Below are 8,258 nucleotides of genomic sequence, written 5' to 3'. Positions count from 1 at the left end.
GCTAGACATACAGACCACTTTCCTCATCAAGTCTAGGCAGGTACCTACCCTTCTTTCTAAAGCAGAAAAAGTCTAAATGTTTCTACTTTTCACAATTACCATTCTCCAGGACAAGCCAAGTCCAGTAAGGCTTGGGGTCAGACATTTGTTTGAGGGACTGAGTCAGAGAAGTCCCAGAACAAGTCACACACAGCTGGGAACTGAAGAGAGCACCTCCATGACAGTCCTGGGTTTCCGGAGCCCCGAGGTGTGAGGCTGCAGCACCTGCTCCTCCTGTGGAGTCCCCTTGATGGCACGGCTGCGCTAGGCAGCTGCTACACTAACGGATCCCAGCCACCGGCACCTGCTGCTGCTTGCGGATCTTGTTGAAGAGTTCCATGTACTGGACCATAGTATCCGCTGGGCCGTACACAGCATCATGTCTGTTCCCAAATACTGTTGGGAGCCCCGGGCATGTGACTGCCTAGAAAATTCTGTAGGAATTCAAGCAGTAGGTTCCAGCAGTCACTTGCTATCACACAGGGGCCATAATCCACCTCTACAGAGATGCCCCGGGCGCTGGGCCCCATAGTGACTCTGCCCACCTTCACTAGGAAGTCACAGTACTGGTATCGAGTACCCCGGGTTTCAATCTTGCTGGCTTTGGCACTCTGGAAAAAACCCTTGAGCTTCACCATGAGCACATCAAAGTTGGTGTCGGCAATAAGGCAAGGGCCATTCTCAAAGAGGGCGAAGCAGCTCAAAGGGTACTCTGAGTTGTGCATCACATACATCAGCTTCCAAGCTTGACCTTGGCTACCAAGCGTAGCTGAAGCTGTGTGGTAGGTTTCACAGTCCACACAAAATGTTCCTTGTTTCTCAGCCCCAAGCATCTCCAACTTCCTGGTGAGGAGCTCCACAGTTTGCTGAACACTCTTGCCTTCTGCCACAGGCATCTGGGACACACAAGTGACTCCCATGGTATCACACGCCCAGGGGAGGGGGGGAGGCGGTCGCTTCAAACACCTGAAAGTTTGCGCTCCCGTCAAGTCCACTCTGATAAGAATTTTTAAGAAAACTTAGTGTCTTGTAAATATCCAAGAAGCTTGCTGCAGTCTCGCCTGGACGGTATCTCCGTCTTCTTGGTGAAGGAAAATCCCTGGTTTTCCATGGCTCCTACTTCGACTTTAGTTAGCCTGCGAATCTTCCTCCTCCTCCTTTTTCTCAGCACAGATGTGACGTCTTACACTGCCCACAGGTGCTTCCCAGGTTAACACAAAACATCACGCACTCAATTCCCCACAAAAGGCACTGCTCTGACCACCGGGCCCCCAGAACACGCCCAGGAGATGTCGAGGCCTTTCTCAAATCTGGTCCTGCTGTGTCTCCATGATGCTGTGTCTCCACGACGCTCTGTCTCCACGATGCTGTGTCTCCACGACGCTCTGTCTCCAAGACGCTGTGTCTCCACGACGCTGTGTCTCCACGACGCTGTGTCTCCACGACGCTGTGTCTCCACGACGCTCTGTCTCCATGACGCTCTGCCTCCATGACGCTAGAGCATCTGGTGTATTTAAAACTGCACACCTCTGGGATTGCAGTGCAACTTCTTGCTACTAGGCCACCAGAGCTCGCCAAGACACTATTTATTATTAATGCATCTTTAAAAACTTTATTTATTTAAATAAAATTTTCATTTGATATTGGTTTACATACGGAGTTCATATATATGGGTTTTCACACTGGATCTTTTCCATTTCCTTTACCTACCTCTCCATCCACTCATCAAAATGTGTGACCCTATGATTACCCCCTCCATCCACCCTCACTCCTCAGCTCCCCTCCTCGTCCCCCTTGGATCCTCATACTTGTTCTACAACCATGGTCTTATGCAGTATTTGTCCTTATGGGACTGAGTTAGTTCACTCAGCATAATGCTCTCTAGTCCCTCCCAAGTTAGTGATTTACAAAATCATTGCTCCTGCACGCTGTGTAGTTGATTGTGGTCAGACATTTGGGCTGTGTCCATGCTCTTGCAATGGTGGATAATGCTGCTATGAATATTGGTGTACAAATCTCCCTTTGTGCACATCCATGTTTATCGCGGCTTTGCTCGCAACAGCAAGGAGATGGAAACAACCTAAGTGCCCGTCAACAAATGAATGGATAGGGAAGCCATGGTATATCCATTCACACAGTGGAATACTATGCTGCATTGGAAAACAAGGAACTCATGCAATATTATGCAAAATGGGTGACCCTGGAGGACATTATGCTGAGTGAAATATCTCAGCCACAAAAGGACAAATACTGCATGGTGCCACTGTTGTAAAACAGGACTGACTTCGGGGTTAGGGGGAGACTGAGGAAGATGGGTTCAATAATGTATACTGCATTGAAACAGATGAGGGAGAAAACTGTTTAAAAGGGATATGTGATTTGGTATTATTGTCATGACGGGAGTCCAGAATGAAGGCTGCACAGTGGAGTGGACTTGGGGGGAGAGATTGTAAAACAATGAAATAATTTTTACTTTTCAAGGAGAAGAATGAATTGGTGGGGGGAGAGGGTGGGCAGGGAGAAAAGTGCAACAGTGAATGAATGGAAATTAAAAAAAAATCTCCGATTGTGCCTCAGTTCTCATTTTATATCTGGGCCAGATGGAACTTCTATGTTCAGCTTTTTGAGGAAATGCCAGACTGTCTTCCAGAGTATTTGTACCATTTCACAATACTGCCAACAATGTGTAAGAGTTCCTTTCTTGCCACAACCTCTTCAATATTTATTACTTGCTGTCCTGTTAAACTTTACCACTGATACTGGGGTAAGATAGTATCTCACTGTGGTTTTGATTTTCATCTCTCTCTCTCTCTTTTTAATCCCATTGGCTGATTTGCATCTCTCTTATTGCCAGTAATTTTGAGCATTTCTTAATGTTCATTAATGCATGTAGGTTGCACGTTTGGTCAATTTTGGATGGCAAAATTTGGGGAAAGTTTTCAATTTTTCTATCTTGGGCTCTAGATATAGGAGCATATATTTGAACAGTAGTTGTATTAACAGGTCTTCTTTGTATGCATATGGATAATATTCTATTATTCACAGCATTGTATTTCAGGGTAGAACTTGAAATTGCCTTTTTTTTTTACTATGAATGCAACACCATTCGTCTTTTGTTTTTCATTCCCAGGATAATATACCATGTGATAATAAGATTCAAAGTGGCCAAAAGCTAGTTCATCTCATCTCACTAACGCCTAGAATGATTATGTGCTCCATTTCATTTTTCACAATTTCTAGTTTTCTCCAACTTTCAAGCTGTGTACATCCCATGTTCCAATTATTAAAGGATGTTGTTTGTTGTTGTTGTTTTTAGGTGCTGTCGAGTCAGGTATGACTCATAGCGACCCTATGAACAAAAGATCTGAACCCTGTTCTATCCTGCGCCGTCCTCACACTATCTGACACACTAGAGCCCATTGCAGCCGTCGCCGTGTCAGTCCACCTGGTTGAGGGTCTTCCTCTCCTTCGCTGACTCTCCACCCTTCCCAGCATCATGTCCGTCTCCAAGATATAGCACCTTCTAACAGTATGTCGAAAGTATGTGGGGCAAAGCCTCATCATTCTTGCCTCCAAAGAGCACTCTGGCTGCACCCTCTCCAAGACATATCTGTTCATTCTCTTGGCTGTCCATGGGATGTTCAGTGAACAGTAGTTGGAAAATACGGGCTTGATGATAGAAACGAGGCTGGGGATAGAATGATAGAATTTTGTATTCATGATGATTTATTCATTACATGTGGATCTCACCTGATTGGCTGCATAGGAATCAGATTGACTACATTTGTGGAAGAAATCACTGGACAAGCTCAATATCAGCGGTCAAAACCAGGTTAGGAGCAGACTGTGGGTCAGATCATCAATTACTCATATGCAAGTTCAAATTGAGGCTGAAGAAAATGAAAATAAGTCCACAGGAACCAAGATATGCTCTTGAATAAATTCCATCTGAATTTCATGATCATCTTAAGAACAGGTTAGAAGCATTGAACACCAATGATAGAAGACCAGATGAGTTGTGATATCCTTGAAATCATCCAGGAAGAAAGCAAAAGGTCATTACACAAACATAGGAGATTAAATGATGCTTGCCATTATTTTTCCTCATTTCGACTGACTTCCAACCTGGGCTCTACCACTAATACTATAACTATCCACATTTCTCTACTGTTCATCAGGACTTGAAACACTCATTGCAGAAGATCAAAGAATATAGGCTTCAATATTGATTATATCTCAACATTAAGTGTTGGGGAATGTTGGAGAGGAAGGGAGGACCTCTGGCCAGGACAGATCACCTAGTTCAGGATAAGTGCAAGCCTCCCAGTGGCCTTTAACATGGGGTCGAGAGAGCTCTCCTGTTTTGGGCCGTACGAACTTAAGAAAGCTCACCACCTGGGAAGATGGCTGTCACATCTGTTGAGCTGGGAGTGGTCCACACGAAGCTGAGGTTCTCCTAGCCAATCTGCATGTCCCAAGTCTGCAAGCCCAACCTAACCTGTCATTCTGTTTATTTTCTCATATATAAGTGTGCTACAGCCCCCAATAAAATTGAGCTGGATCGACTTTCTGAACAGCTCCTGGAGTAGTGTGTTTCCATCATGCTTACCCCCATCAGGGTGTCACTGTTTGTGGCTGGCAAATGGACAGCAAAAATTAAGACAAAAATAAAATCTTACCACAGGACTGAGAGGCAGTGGAGGAAAGATTGATACTGTCAACAACTTCATCTTGCTTGGATCCATAATTAACATCCTTAGTACCAGCAATCAGGAAATCAGGACATGTATTGTCCTGGGAATGTCTGAAGTCAGGAACGTCTTGAAATTATTGAGATGCAATGATGTCAGTTGGAGGACTAAGGTGCATCTGATTCAGGCCATGGTATTTCTGATAACTTGCTATGCATCTGAGATTTGGACAATTTATAAGGATGACAGAAGAACTGATGCCTTTGAGCTGTGGTGTTGGAGAACAGTACTGAATACCCCATAAACTACCAAAAGAACAAATATGTCTCAGAGAAGGTGCAGTCAGAGTGCTCTTTGGAGGCAAAGATGATTAACTTTTGCCTCACATACTTTGGGCACGTTGCTTAGAGGGACTATTCTTTTGAGAGGGACATGATGTTTGGGAAGGTCGAGGGTCAAAAAAGGAGAGAAAGGCCCTGAGAGAGATGGATTGACATAGTAACTGCTGCAATGGTTCTAGTGTGACAGGAAATGTGAGGACGGTACCGGGTTCAGATCTGTTGTTCACAGAGTCACTATGGATCATACCCAACTTGACGGCACCTAACAACAACCATGACAACAATAAACAACAACCATGACAGCAATAAACAACAACCATGACAACAATGACTCAAGGATTAGAGAATGAAAACGGAATTAAAGCATCAAGAAACAAAAACAAAGGAAAGAGATGCTGAACAAGAGTGCTGAAATAGAAGGTTTAGTAAAATAGTAAAATTGCTGGATAGAAGATTTCAAAGGGCAGTTCAACAAGACAAAGTATTTTAATGAAATGTGCAGAAAGCTGGATTCAAAGGATAAAAAGGGCAGAATTCACTTAGCATTTCTCAAGCTGAAAGAACTGACAATCAAATTTAAGCCTTGAGCTTCGAGACTGAGAGATGCTATGGGCAAAACCTCGAACGACCCAGGAAGCATCAAGAAAACATTAAAGGAATGTATAGAATCATTGTGTTAAAAAGAAAATAAAGGTGGCACTGAAAAATATAAACAAAACCAATGTAACAAAGGAAGAAGTTCAAGGTACACCGAAGACACTGGCAAAAAAAAAAGGCCCAGAAATAGATGGGAAACTGACTGACATGTTTCTACTAACAGATGCAGCCCTGGACGTAGTCTCCAGTCTATGCCAGAAAATCAGGAGGACAGTGGCCTGGCCCAAACTGGAAGAGATTCATGTCTGTCCCTGTTCCCAAAGAAGGCGATCCCAACAGAATGTGGAAATTATTGAACAATATCCTTAACATCGCACGCAAGCGGTATGTGGCTGAAGAGCATCCAAAAATGGCTGGAACAGTAGCACATAAATAAGAAACTTCCAGAAGTTCAAGGTGGGTGTAGAAGGGGCTGTGCATCAAGGTTGTTCTTGCTAATGTCAGGAGGATCCTGGCTGAAAGCAGAAAATTCCAGAAGAATGTCTGTTTGTGCTTTATTGAGTGCTCAAAAGCATTCGACTGTATACGTCACAACAAACTATGGCTGACATCGAGAAGAATGGAACACTTAATTGTTGTTGTTAAGTGCCATCGAGTCATAGGTGACTCATAGTGACCCTTTGAATGAAAGACCTGGACACTTTCATCCTTTCTCCAGGTTCATAGGGTTTCCGGAGGCAAGCTATTTCGGAAGTGGCTGTCACTCCTGCTTCCATGCTTGTTTTAATCGGGGAGCTCCCCCAAACATTGTCCACCATGGGTAACCATTCTCACCTTTGACACATCAGTGTCACAGTGTTCAGCTTCACAGCAACCACTTAATTGTACTCATAGGAAATCTATACGTAGACCAAGAATCTGTTGTTCAAATGAAGCAAGGGTACACTGCATGGTTTAACTTCAGGAAGAGTGTGCATCAGGGTTGTATACTTTCTCCATACCTGTTCAATTGCATGTTGATAAAATAATTTGAGAAGGTGGACGCTATGAAGAAGATGGTGTCATCAACAACTTGCATTATACAACCTTGCTTGCTGAAAGTGAAGAGGACCTGCACAGTCTTTGCTGCAGAAGACGGATTACAATTCAACAACAAGAAAACAAAAGTCCTCACCACTGGGCCAGTAGGCAACATCATGATAGAGAAGGGACTAAAACTTTCAATGATTTCATCTCAGTTGGATCCACAATCAACACTCTTGACAGCAGCAGTCAGAAAATCAGGAGATGTACGGTGTTGGGTCTATCAGCTGTCAGGGATCTTTGGAAAATCCTGAAGATCAACGATGTCTGTTTGAAGATTAAGGTGCGCCAGATTCAGGCCATGGTTTCTTCATCACTTGCTATGCTTCTGAGAGCTGGATAATGAATAGATGACAGAAGAAGAATTGATGCCTTTGAACTGTGGTGTTGGAGAAGAGCGCTGAACATCCTATGGACGGCCAAAATAACCAACAGTGTTTGGAAAAAGCACAACCAGGGTGGACCTTGGAGGCAAGGATGGTGAAGCGTCATCTCTCATACTCTGGACATTTTGCTAGGCGAGGCTGTTCCTTGGAGAAGGACCTCATGGTTGGAAAGGTGGGAGGTCAGCGAGAGAAAGGAAGACCCCAATGAAATGGACTGACATGGTGACTGCAGAAATGGCCTCAAACGTATCAGAGATGGTGAGAAGGGCTCTGATAGGGCAGGACCCAGGCCCACTGCTCAGAGTCTCTATGAGTTCTACTCAGCGACACCCAACAACTGCAATACGACCTTATTAACCCATGAAATCGTAAAAGAAAAGCTCTCCTGGCAAACAGGGTCAGTTCACAGGTGCAGGAACCAGGACATCAGCATGTCCTAACCCTGACGCCGACAGTCCCCAAAGCCGCCTTGCTTGCCTGTTAACGACCTGGGTGCAGACGAGTCTCTAAATCATGAGGTCTGACCAGCAACCTGGGACTTGCTCCTTTGGGCTGGAGCGCCGTGGTGTTGGGATGAATCGCTTTAGGTTTCATTAGTTTTGGCCTCTAGAGGCACTAAAGTGAGCAATGCAGTTGGCACCTTAGGGAGCACAGTTCATGTCTAACAGGTGATCAGGGGTGTTACAGGCAGCTGTGGGAAGTCTCAGAGCGAGGAAAGGGGAGAAGAGTGAGGTCCACCCTACCCCTGACCCTGACCCCAAGGCAATAACCCTAACCTAATGCTAACCGTATCCTTAACTCAAAGCCAACCCAAGCCTAACCCTAACCCTGACCTTATCCCTAACTTTCCCCCTAACCCTATCCCTACTCCCACCTCCACCCCTAACTCTACCCCTAACCCTATCCCTACTCCAACCTCCACCCCTACATCTACCCCTAGCCCTAGCCCTGGCCCTAACCCTAACCCTACCCCTAACCCTACCCCTAACCCTACCCATACTCCCACTTCCAATCCTACCACTACCCCTAGCCCTAGCCCTGGCCCTAACCCTAACCCTAACCCTAACCCTAAACCTACCCCTAACCCTACCCATACTCCCACTTCCACTCCTACCACTACC

General features: G+C 45.1%; 1 pseudogene; it reads right to left on the bottom strand.

Moving 5' to 3' along the window:
• Window positions 1-319: 319 nt before the first annotated feature.
• LOC102846150 lies at window positions 320-959 on the bottom strand (annotated as a pseudogene).
• Between the last annotated feature and the right edge of the window lie 7,299 nt (window positions 960-8,258).

This window comes from Elephantulus edwardii, unplaced genomic scaffold, assembly GCF_000299155.1.
Source record: "Elephantulus edwardii isolate Elephantulus edwardi_28Jun2011 unplaced genomic scaffold, EleEdw1.0 scaffold00129, whole genome shotgun sequence".
Classification (NCBI taxonomy): domain Eukaryota; kingdom Metazoa; phylum Chordata; class Mammalia; order Macroscelidea; family Macroscelididae; genus Elephantulus; species Elephantulus edwardii.
The sequence above is the reverse complement of the archived record's forward strand: the minus strand, read 5'-3'. Positions and strand labels throughout refer to the sequence as shown.